We start from the raw sequence: 12,738 nt of genomic DNA on the forward strand, positions 1-12,738 counted from the left end.
GGGTGTCACTCACACCCCCCCCCCCAAGGTGGGGCAGGTCCTCTTAGTATTTGTCCTTAACAGCCCTTATCACAGCTATAATTCTATAACTGTTTAGTTACTTGATTGATGTGGACTTTTTTGGTCACCACTGTATCCTTAGAAACTAGCACAGCACCTGGCACACAGTAAGTTCCAAAATATCTGCTGACTGAATGAATGGGCTGGCCATAACTTGACAATTCCTAAGAGGCTGGTTTGGGCCTAAATCTGGCATCTGAATGAAGTTCAGTATACGAAGGTGAATAAACCCTGATCATGGCTTGGGGTCAAATGGGGGGCTCTGGAGTGGGTGGTAAAGGCCAGTGCTATGGTCTGAATGTTTGTGTCCTCTCCCAAATTCATATGTTGAAATCCTGACCCCAAGATGATGGTAATAGGATGTGGGGGCCTTTGGGAGGTGATTAGGTCATGTGCGCAGTACCCTCATAAATGAGATTAGTGCTCTTATCAAAGAGGCCCAAGAAAGACCTGTCTCCCCTTCCATCAAGTGAGGACACAGAGAGAAGGCTCTGTCTGTGAACCAGAAGAGGGCCCTCACCAGACACCAAATCTTCTGGCACCTTGATCTTGGACTTCCCAGCCTCCAGAAATGTGAGAAATAAATTTCTGTTGTTTATAAGCTACCCAGTTTATGCTATTTTGAAAAAACAGCCTAAACAGACTAAGACAGCCAGAAACAGGCGATCCGACAGAAGTGGCAGGAGAAAAACCCACACACCCCCAGGTATTACCAATAGGTAAGGTGATAGATAAAGACACTATGGACTATGTATTAGTCCATTTTTGTTGCTTATAACAAAATACCTGCAACTGGGTGATTTATAAAAAAATGAAATTTATTGCTTAGTTTCTGAGGCTAGGAAGTCCAAAGTCCATTTAGTGGTGGCAACAGTGTCCCAGGGGTCTCACATTGCAAGATGGTGGAGGCAGAGAGAGTAGAGAGACAATCTCCTCTTCTTTTAAAGTCCTCAGAACCATGCCCCGACCACCATTTTTAATACATTCACTACTGCACGGTCCTACAATCCAATCACCTCTTCAAGGCTCCACCTTTCAATTACCATAAGATTTCCCCCCTCTTAACAGTCACAGTGGGGGCTAAGTTTCTATACATAAAACTCAGGGGACACAATTCAAGCTTCAACGAGTTTTGGGGGGACATAATTCAATCCACTACAGACTATATACAATCTTTTGGGTAAGAGGGAAAAAAAGAATACATATTTGTATTCGTTTGGTTTTGGGTAAAGAAATTCTGGAGGGATATGTAAGAGACTAATAAGTAATTATCTGCGGGGGGAGGAGGGGATGGAAGCAGGAGTGATTTCTCAATAGATGTCTTTTTATATCATTTTGATTTTTGAACTATATAAAAAAATCTAGTGAAAAATAAAACTTTAAAAAACATTAGAATGAATCAAACCACTTAACCAGGTGATTTGTAAAGCTCCTCCCACTCGCCCTATAGATGGCCTCCTGCATTAGGAGGTAGGGACCAGGCCCCTGGGACAAGGGAGTGGGTAAGGAGGTTTGGCCAGATAAATGTGGGTACTCTGACCAAGGGATGCCAATGCCTTCACTCCCTTTCTTCTCAAGAAATCTCACCCTGGGCTAAGAGAGAGGCCCTCCTACCCTCAGGCTGTGGTATAGGCATGGTAGCACCACTATTCAGAAGTTGGTCAGGGCCACTTCTGCTTGGGTAAGAACTGGGTTCATTCTAAATCCCTGGGGAGGGGACAAAGTTTGGTCAAGGGCAGAGGCAGAGGTGGGAGGTTTGGCAAGGGGAGAATTTAGAGCTGGTGGGGGTAAGGTGGGGTATATGGCTCCTGGAAGTGCCTGAGGCTGCTGTGGGCAGGTTCTGGGGGTGTCTCAACAGATCTTTGCACAAAAAGGCCAATTACAGCCCCCACATCAAGCCAGCTGGGGTGAGGTGAATCAGCCCCTGGGAACTGCAACTGCTGAAAACCACAGGGTCACACCCCAGGAGTTCCAGGGCCCTTTATAGCCCTGTCTACGAAAAACTCCATCATTCCCCTGCCCAGAGGGTCTAGGGGCAGGGGCAATTTCAGGCTGAACTACAACTGCAGACCAGTACCCCAAGCAGCACCTAGCAGAAGAATGGGATCTTCTCTCCTTTTAAAATGTCTGTAATTTTTTTTTTTTTTTTTAAGCTTAGGGGGCTGGCTGTTTAGCTCACTTGGGAGAGCATGGTACTGATAACACCAAGATCAAGGGTATGGATCCCTGTTCTGGCCAGCCATGAAAATAAATAAATAAATAAATAAATTTTAAAAATTTAAAAAGCTTAGTTAGTACTGGAGAACTCCCAAAGCTCAAGAACCAGCCCAAGGCTCAGGGTGCTGTGCCTGACTGGGTTCTTCTCGGCAGCTACTGGGTTTTTAGAAATCAGTAATAACAGCACTGATAATTCACCTTAATAACAGTCTGGCCTCCTTAGGCCTCTTTCATCTGTGTAACTCCCAGAGCTGGGAAAACAATAATTACTGAGCAGAAGTCACACCCCAATGATGATGTGTCATTAGTCCATGAGCACTGGCTGGGAAACTGAGGCCCAGGGAGAAGGATCTCCCCTCACACGGAGCTAAGGATGTAGGTGCCGAGGGCTGCTGGGCAGTGGACAACTGAAGGTGCCGGCTCCATAACAGCTGTGTTTTGGGAAGATGATGAAGACAGGGGTACTCATTCCAGAGTCATCCAAACCTGGGTTTGGGGAGGAGAGGAAAGACCCCAGATATGTGTCCCAAGGCCCTTCCTCAGGCTGCAACAGGGCCTGGTGGGTAGCCCTGGCTGGGAGTCAGGTCCTCTGTTATTGAGCCTACATGCCATTCCAGAGTCATCCAAACCTGGGTTTGGGGAGGAGAGGAAAGACCCCAGATATGTGTCCCAACGCCCTTCCTCAGGCTGCAACAGGGCCTGGTGGGTAGCCCTGGCTGGGAGTCAGGTCCTCTGTTATTGAGCCTACATGCCACCCTCCCAGAGTACTGCAGAGCAGGCCGACAGCTGCCTTGAGCAGATCCTCCACCATCTCTACAATGCACTCAGGCACCACTGGGTAAGTGAGGGCTTAGCCCTCTAAGCAGCCCCATGCCACAGGCACAGTCCCTGAAGTGGGAGTGGGGGGCACCTTGCAGCCCAGTGGGTGGGTCAGATCAAGAAGATATCAAGACGTGGGAAGACTGCTTCTTGGGGACCAAAGCCCACCTCCCTCATAACCCCCTTCCATTTTTGGCAGGATCCTAAAATAATGAGATCCTTCCTACAGCAAGGCCTGTCTGGTCACTTTTGAAGAAACCTGCAGAGGAAGCCCAGCTGGCGTATGCCCTCCAAGAGGGCAGAGGAGAGTAAGCAAAGAGTCATAGGAGACTAAAGGTCTTTTCCCACTGTGGCCACGGAGGGAAGCAGCAGAGACTCAAACTAGGATGAAAGAATAAAGATGGAAGCATTGAAGATGCAGATCCATCCACAGCCTACTGTGTGCCTGGTCCTGTGACACATGCTGGGAACAGAAAAAATCTTAGCCCTGGGGAAACCATAAGGGCCAAGCCAGGCAGCAACCAATGGCCTTGTCCTCCAACCCTCCAGGACAGTGTCTGGGGCAAAATTTTAAGGGCCTTGTTCTAAGGGATTTGAAGTTGTTTTTCTTCAGCATGTTAGAGAGCTGACCAGAGCCCCTGGGGGGCCCTAGGATAACATTCTGACCTTCCAAGGGCTCAGATCTCTGCAATCTCAGGTTTAAGTACAGCCCTCTATGCTTTAAATTCAGCCAGGCTCCCTTCAGCATGAAAAATTAAGGCAGAATGGTACCACGTAAAACTATAGACTAGAGTTAAGAGTCCTGCCTCTGACACTCACCACTGTATGAATCACTTCCCCCTATGGACTTCAGTTTCCCCATTTTTAACATGAGGGCGTTGTACTAGACTGTCTCTAGGATTCCTTCCAGCGTATGGCTCTATGTTGTTTTGATGTGGTGGCAGATCTCAGGTTGATTTACATAAATTTGCATGTTCAATCAGAAACCTCAAACTCTGAGTATAGAAAATCCAATCAGTTCATTAGTGCAGCCAGACTGGGGCTGGTGGAGCCTGCCAGGTTTGGGTGAGGGTTGTCAAAGCAGATGGTTGTAGTGGTGGTGAACTGGGGGAGGGGTTAGGGGAAACAGGGTCGAGAAAGGGCATCTGTTCTGAGAGATGCAGTTCTGGTGACCTAGGACTGATGGAGCCAGGGTCCCCAGTTCAGCTGTCAGACAAGGGTCCTTCCTCCTCCTGCTTCTAACGGGGACTCTGGCTGGCCAACGTCAGAGCCACACCCCAAGAAGGAATAGCAGTCTCTGCCTAGCAACAGCTGCATCCTTCACTCTGACAGGGACTCCACCATTAACCACATTCTGGGAAACTGACCTCCCTGGGAGTTTCCATTCTCCATTCTGAGGGCTCACAGCAGTGAGGAAGGTTTCCTTGGGGCCTAACCTAAATACATCCTACTGCAGCTTCACTCCACAGGCAGCAGGGCCTAGGACAGAGGGCTTACCAGGCCCAGGAGAGCCAATACAGGGAAAAGCAGTGCAGGAGAATGTGCCCCATACCCAACCAATCCTAGGACTTCTCTAACTACCACCTCTCTTTTAACATTCCTCTTCACCTGGGAAACTAAGGATGAAAACAAACAAGAAGAACGTAAAGGCCTTTGGCTCTTGGGCTGGAGAGCAAGTCCCAACCTGGAGAGCCTGACTCCTGAGAAAGCCCTACCCCCAGGAGGGGAGGGGAGTGGGAAAGGTGGGGTGGAGGCAGCTTCTCCATAAGGCTGCTGGGCTGGCATGGCAGGGCCTGGGAGGCTGCTGGGCTGGGTGAAGGCAGCAGGGAAGACTCCTCTGCCCCTTGCCTGGGAGCTGGGGATGTGAGTGCAGAGGTGAGGTAGGTAGGGACAAGGGATGGGACGCGCAACAGCAGTGGGGCCCTCCTTGCCCTCTTCCCATAACAGGGTGGATGAGTGTGCTGTGCTCCCTGGCACAGATTCTAAAACAAGTCCCAACAGCTGAGATGCAAACTGTCTCCTGGGAATCTGCTTACCCGACTGGCCCTTGGCTGCCTCCTTCTCTCTCAACCCCTCCCCAAAGGCCCAACTCAGACTGGCCCAGCCAGGATGTCTCACCAGAGGCCTTGATGGGTGGGCCAAACCCAAGCCAGCAGGAGTTCATATCCCAAGGCACCAGGGGTGAGGAGGACAATGACTCTTCTCAGGCAGGATAAGGGAGTCAGCTCCTCTCTACCCAGAGTCATAATTCTAAGTAACTGCGATTTAGAACCATATCACCTAACACCATAGCTCTCTAAATGGAGCCACTTTGCCAGAGGACTTGTCTCCTTTCTAGAGTGACCCATCAGTGGAACCATTCAATATAAAAAAGTAGAAGGGAATGTTAGAGCTTTCCAATCCAACTGCCGAGTTGTAAAGATGGGGAGATTGAGCCTCACAGAGACAAACAATCTTGGTCAAGGTCATGCAATAAGCTAAGAGGAGTAGGGATCAGAATTTCTGACCCTCAGTTCATACCGATAGCATGTTGGTCTCCACAGTTTCCCGCCCATCTGTCATGAAAAGTCTTCCCTGCAGCCCAGGACATCTGCCTCTCCAGGTTCCCACTCTCTCCCAGAAGGCCTGAGCTGAGCTGAAGAAAGATGCTGCAGGGCCAAAGCCCCCTCATGCCCAGACCATAGACTTTGAAAATGAACCTGAACTATGTGGGAATGTCTCCCCAGACAGAAATACATGCGGTTTCTCTGGGATAGGAAAACCACTAACCCCAGGTTAGGAAGACAACAGAGGCGGGAGGGGGGAAGAGAAGGAGGGTGTGGAATTTGAGAGGTGGATTTTGTATGTCTCCCTTCCTGTCAGTCAAGGGGTCTCAGAGAGCCAGCTGGAGTAATGTCTGCAAGAGAGGGTCTGCAACAAAGCAACTGGTCTAGGTTCACTTTCCTCAAAAGTACTGACAACAGAATGATTAGACATTGATGCCCTCTTACTGTCCCCCAGGACCACCTCATCCCTGGCTTCTGCCTCCAACCAGTTCCTTTGGCTGATATTTGTGCTTAAGCAGGAGGACCCTGGGCAGGAGGAGAAATTGTAGGGACTGCCTTTACAACCCGGGAACCTCTCAGCCTGAGACCCCTAGTTCCTCAGGAAGGCAGGCCTTTAAGATGTAGCAGCTGGACAAGATGGGTGGGCTGGCTGATCTAGGCCTGAGAAACCTAGAAAATCAGGCTTGTGGGAGGTGAGGGCTCTCTGCGCCCTTGGGGCAGTGCCAGTGCTGGGGAGACAGGGGGCCCTGGGTGCAGGAGGAGAGGGGAGCTGGGGTCCAGACAGACGCTTTCTTAGCCCTTAGCCAGGCTAAGCCAGGGAGTGTCGGGCACAGATAAATTCTCTGCATTCTTCTGGCACCACAGCCACGACCCAGAGAGCCTTTTCTGCAGGAGCTGCCCTGTCCCTGCTCCCTGCCCAACCCTTCTCCCTCCCTCACCTTCTCTTTAGCGTGTAGCCCGCCGAGCTCACTCCTCCTTCCTGGAGTACCTCAAAGCCTCCGAAGGGTTGTTCCCTGAAACCCGGTCTTTCCGCCTCTCCCCGCCTCCCCCACGCCCTACCGCCCCAGGCCACGGGGACTGCAAGGAGTCCGAAGAGGAGCCCCAGGCTCGTCTCCGCGCCTGCGCTTTGAGGAGAGCCCCCCCGCAACAACCCAGCACCGCTAAGCGACACCCGGACAGTGGGATGCGGGTGGGGTGGGGTGTGCAGCCGGGGCAAGGTCAGTGCTTTCAAAGAGGGAGGGAGACCGGCCCCCGGAACATCCCCCACTCCCGAAAGTTTCCCTTCCGGGGCCACGGAGTGTGCGCGAGGATGGCGCGGGGGGCGGAGGGGGTAGGGTGGGGGTAGACAAAGTCGTAGCCAGACCCCCGTGGACAGTGCGGCGGCAGGGAGGGGCAGGCAGTAAGGTCCGGCCAGGAAGCCATGCCGCCCCCTCCGACCCAAGGCTGCCACAAGAGCCTTACCCTTCACACCCCCACTTTCCCCTCCCCCCGCCCGGAGCTTACAGCCTTCCCCCCAACTCGCCGCCCTTTAAACCCCAAGTAGGTCCGGAACTCACCGAAATCAGGTGTTGAGCTGAGCTAGGGCAGGTTGGATCTGCCAGATCCATGGCCGCAGCTCGGGGTCGGGGGGCAGAGAAAGGGGGGTGCCGGAGCCGCCTCTTGATGTCAAGGCTTTAAAGGGGCCAGTGAACCCCGCCCCTCGCCCAGGCCCCGCCTCCCCCTCCTGCGCAGCCAATCCACGCTGACACTGCACGCGCGCCCCTCCCAGCCCCCTCCAGATGTTCCCAGGACGAGAGCTAAGTCTGCCCGGCCCGCGCTCGCCGCTTCCGCCCTAGTGGAAGAGCCTCCCCTCCCCCAATAGAGAAAAACGCTTCCCTGGTCGGGACGGCCTGGTAAACCACCTCTGGGCCTGGGTAGGGGAGGCCCGACTGGGCCGAGCAGGGGGTGGAATTGGAAGCGGGGGAAGAAGGGGTGTCTAGAGCAGAGAAAACTAAGTAGGTGAGCGCGGGCCCACGAACATGCACTTCTGCTTCTGTGGCTGGACGTGCACGTGTATATGTGGTTGTGAGCACTGGTGTTTATAATTTGCCTTCTTGCATACGTGTTGGGTGTAAACCCATGGGAAGAGTGTTGAGTGCCTCCTTGACCTTAAGTGCTCCTGCCTCCCTCTTTCTCCTCCAGGATCTAGTCTTCCCAGCGTTCCGGAAAACTGAGCGCTAAGAACAGGCTCCGCTCGTCGGAGAGCAGTGCTGACCGCTTCCTCACTGGTTTAGGAGGAGGGAAGCCTGGGCAGAAAAAGGATACAGCCTTGTTCTCAGCCACTTGCTATCTCAGTGGGGACGAGTTCGAACCACCTGCGTAAAAAGGAAAAGCAAACAGCCCACCCAGGTCCCTGCACAGCCTCAGAGCTCCCTTCAATACCATTCTCGTTAGTCCTTAGTTAAACATTTATTTGCCGTTGTCAGGATACAGTATAATCCTCACAACCTACATTGTACTGACTGGCCCAGAAATGCAGGTTCTGAACTAGGATCTGCAGGGAAATGCAAAGGGATCCCTATGCACAGTCACTGCCCATTTTATTAAAATTGCTTCTGTTGTAGGTATACGTGGGATGTGACTTAAAGCATCATATTAGTTCAATAAAGGAACATAGGATTCTCGGATTGGCTAGGATTGAGTGAGTTCCTCTCTGAAGGAGGCTTCTTATTTATTTATTTATTTATTTTATTATTTTTTTTTTCCTTTTTGTCTTTTTTCGTGACCGGCAACGGATCGCAACCCTCAGTGTCGCGCCCGTACCAGACCGGGACCGGCAACGGGATCGCAACCCTTGGTGTTGCACCCGCACCTCGCTCAGCCAGTGAGCGGCCGGTCTGTACGTGGGATCGGTGGGAGCGCCGCCGCACTCCCAAGCGGAGCACTGTAGCAGTGTGCCACCGGGCCGGCCCAGGAGGCTTCTTATTTAAAATGGAATTTGAAGGGCAGAGAGAACTCGAGTAGGGTACAGGCAGGATAAAGACGCAAGGAAACTCAGAAAGAGCAAATTATCTGCATGGGACAGAGCAGATCACCTTGGTCGGGTAGGAAGTGAGAGAAGTTAATGGAAGAGATTTTGTATGGAAATCAGAGTGAGAATATGGATTTGACAAGACAAATAATAAAATCATTTTGGGTTTTTGAGCATAGGGGTAGTTTGATGAAAAGAGTGCGGGAAGACAATTCTTATTGGAGCCTAAAAAGATACCATGTTGGTTGTTACTTCTGAAACCAGCTCTCTCATCTTTTTGCTTTAAATTTTTTTTAGTTGATTTATCCTTAACACATAATAAAATGCACATATCTGAGGTGTTCTGTTTGGTGAATTTTAACAATATACACCTATGTAACCAATACCCCAAACAAGATACTGAACCATCACCCCAGAAAGTTTCCTCACGCCCCTTTGTAGTTGATTACCCTGCACCTACTACCACCCTGCCCCAGCATCAACCTGAATTCTATCTCTGTAGTTTCATCTGTTCTTATATTTCACATAAGTGAAATCTTACAGTATGTACTCTATTTTGTCTGTATTCTTTAGCCTAGTAATGTTTTGAGAGCCATCTGTGCATATAAGTACTCTATTTTTTTTTTTTTTTTAAAGATGACCAGTAAGGGGATCTTAACCCTTGACTTGGTGTTGTCAGCACCATGCTCACCCAGTGAGCTAACCGGCCATCCCTATATGGGATCTGAACCCATGGCCTTGGTGTTATCAGCACCACACTCTCGCAAGTGAAACACGGGCCAGCCCAAAGTACTCTATTTTTTTATTGCTGAGTAATATTCCATTGTATGAATATATCAAATTTATATATCCATCTTCTAATCAATGGATATATGGGTGTTTCCAGTTTTGAGCTATTATGAATAAGGCTGCTATAAACATTCTTGTACAAATCTTTATGAACATATGTTTTCATTTCTCTTTTTCACCTTATTTCTTTTTGTGTGTGTGTGTGACTGGTAAGGGGATCACAACCCTTGGCTTGGTGTTGCCTGCACCGTGCTCAGCCAGTGAGCGCACTGGCCATCCCTATATAGGATCCGAATCTGCGGTGGGAGCGCCACACTCTCCTGAGTGCGCCACGGGCCGGTACCACCTTATTTCTTGATGATACAGTGGCATCTTTGGAAGCCCACAACATTGATTAATTCTTTTTTCATTCAGTCATCCAACGTTTATTGAATAGGGATCAGTGGGCTGGTCCTGGGATTACAACAAAAATTAGACGTGGTCCTTTCTTCAAGGGCTTAAAAATCCAATAATACTTCATGTATCTGTTGCATTCCTAAGCCTTGGGGTGGAAAATCTTAAGTCTGCCAGGCATTTCCGACTATTTTTGAATGTTTCCAAATACCTGAATTTTTGGAAGCAAACAGAACATCTAGATGGTTTTTGACTTTTCATTCAGATGTTTACCCTTTTTTTAATAAACACAGCCAGAGCACCTGTACTTGTCAGAGCAAGTACCTGCCCTCCTTAAAGACTCTTGCACACTTCATAGTTTAGGCATTGAGATTTTAGATTTTCTATGCTTCACAAACCTTCATCCTCACTGATAGGTGAGAGGAGTATAGTTACCATTGCTCCACAATCCCTTTCTGTCTTTTGATGAGGCTTAAGACATTTCCATTCTTCAGTGCTACTATTCACTTGATTTATTATAAATTACACAGAAGCCCCAAAGTTGGTTCTTCGCCCTTGTGATAGTACACTAAGCATATATTGTTCTTTACTTGGATTGTCTGTTACCAAATAAAGCTAGGCCTCTTAGTCTCTGGTGCTGCAAGCTGTTGGTAACAAACCAGTTTTGCGGTGTGGTCTATATATGCATATAGTGCTGATGACTTACTGGTAGATGGCACCTCAGAAAACCACCCTGTCACTGCTCACATCAGTACTTTGAATGGGGTTCCCTGCTTCAATGCTATGAGATTATTCACACACTGTTGGGACATCTTCATTCCTGAGGTTGGCACTGTAAGCCATTCAGTTACTGTATTACATCAATTGATAAGCTGACCCGTTTAGGACTCCTGACATCAGGAGATGGTCAGATTGATAACTGGCCTCTCAAAACATTTTAATAGTCTGGCTATTTTCCAGGTTGGATTGACTCTGAGTACAATCTTAATGGCTTTACTGCTCAGTAAGAGGAAGAAGGGAGCTGGTTAAAGTTTGGTCTATTTGCTGAATAGTAGTAGATCTTTGCTACTGCTGCTTAATTCTACATGGGATAATGGGATAATGATGTTCCTTGGATTCTGACAGCATTGCCAATATGTGTTTTGAAACCTACCTGGCACAGATATGATGGATCTGCTCAGATATTTGAACCCCTTTTTCATCATTCAAAAAATTTTATTGAGTCTTTATACCTGGCACTGTGCATATAGTATTAGATAAATAATATGGAGTTAATGAGGGGTACGCTAAGTAATTAGATTGGAAAGGTAAGCAGTGGGAAGATTGTACTTTACCTTAGGAGCAATGTAGAGCCTTTGAATGATTTTAAGAAGGGTGGCATAATCAGATTTGCATTTTAGAAAGATCACTGTGGTTGCTGTGTGAAGAATAGAGACCAAAACTGAAGTCAGGGAGACCAAATAGAAAGTTTTTGCAGTGAGGGCTAGCCAGTTAGCTCAGCTGGTTAGAGTATGTTAAGAGCATGGTGTTGATAACACCAAGGTCAATGGTTTGGATCCCCATACCAGCCAGCCACCAAAATCAAAACAAGAGTTTTTCAGTAACTGAGGTAAAAAGTGAGAAATGATGTGGTCTGGACTAGGAAAGTGGTGATGGAAAAGAGATGACTTCAAGAGATAAATAGTTTTAAAGTCAACAGACCTTGGGATTGAAAGTGGAGGGAAGCAGAAAGCTAAGCCAAGACCTCTGGACTGGGTAATTTGCAGATGACACCAGAGGAAGGGGAAGTTTGGGAGATGATATGCTTACTTCCAAATATGTTGACATTGAAATGCCTGGGGGACATCCAAGTAGAAATAGCTATTCAAGAGGTCAGAGCTTCCCAACTGTTGTGCGTAAGGAAGAAGTTACAGATGTGCTGCATATTGATCTTCTCAGTTCTCAGGGCATGATTATGTTGGATTGTATCATTCAGCATAGAAAACATCATCATATTCTGTGTGTGCCACGACATGGAACAGATTGGGAGGCATTGATGTAGGATGTTAGATAAGTAATTCTGAAGCTCAGGAGAGGGATCTGGACTAGAGATTTGTGAGTCATTGGAACATTGGTAGTACCTGAAGCCATGGAGTGGAGATCACGCAAGAGAAGAGGGGCTGGAACTGAATTCCAATGAACATCAACATTACAGAGGGGTCTCCAGAGAAGGAGAAAGAAAACTGGATGAATACTGTAACCAGAGCCCAAGAAAGAGGTTTCAGAAAAAAAAGAAACAAAGAGTTCCCAGTGTTGCTGATGTCAAGTTGGATCAGGACAGACACATCCCCGCTGACTTTAGCCACACGTCATTGGAGACTTTGGCAAAACCAGATTTTGAAGGGTTGAGAAACATGTACAAAGTAAGCAATGGAAACAGGAAGTACTTAAAACTCAAGAGTTTGGCTATGCTGTGAGGTAAAAATTAAGCAGAAAGATGGGTGAGGCAGTGGGGGGTGAGAGCTATTTTAAGAAAGTTATTTTCAGAAAGACACTGCTTAATTTTAAAATTATTTATTTAAAATTAGTTCTTTAAACAGCAATATGTGCATATGATTATTTGCTGCATTTCCCACCCCAAGCAACAAGCTATTTTAACCTTTTGACTGATCCTTCGATGACTAAATATGCTCATACTGCTTTTTTTTTTTTGCTTTTAGTTTTATTACCTTCTATGTATATACTGTTTCTAAAAGGTAAAAAAGTGGGATCTTACCATTCACATTGTTCTGCACCTTACTTCTTGCACTTAAAATATCCTGGAGATCTTTCCATACTAGCATGTATAGATCTACATTGTTCTTTTTAGCAATTGCACAGTAATCCACTTATGGTTGTATCATATTATTTGTTTCCTACTGATGG

The 12,738-nt window shown here is 48.0% G+C and overlaps 1 protein-coding gene across 2 annotated transcripts in view; it reads right to left on the minus strand.

Moving 5' to 3' along the window:
- Positions 1 to 12,738, minus strand: part of NCKAP5L (NCK-associated protein 5-like) — a 51,893-nt gene that overhangs the window by 31,030 nt on the left and 8,125 nt on the right. Inside the window, exon 1 of one of the 2 annotated variants that reach the window (XM_008582910.1) lies at positions 7,199 to 7,279. The exons of the other annotated variant lie outside the window; for it this stretch is intronic. The gene's annotated coding sequence lies outside the window, so the exon portion shown is untranslated. Of the gene's footprint in view, positions 1 to 7,198; positions 7,280 to 12,738 lie in introns of those variants that run through there. 2 annotated transcript variants of the gene reach the window in all.

The sequence above is a fragment of the Galeopterus variegatus genome, unplaced genomic scaffold, assembly GCF_000696425.1.
Source record: "Galeopterus variegatus unplaced genomic scaffold, G_variegatus-3.0.2 Scaffold95, whole genome shotgun sequence".
NCBI classification, from domain to species: Eukaryota; Metazoa; Chordata; class Mammalia; order Dermoptera; family Cynocephalidae; genus Galeopterus; species Galeopterus variegatus.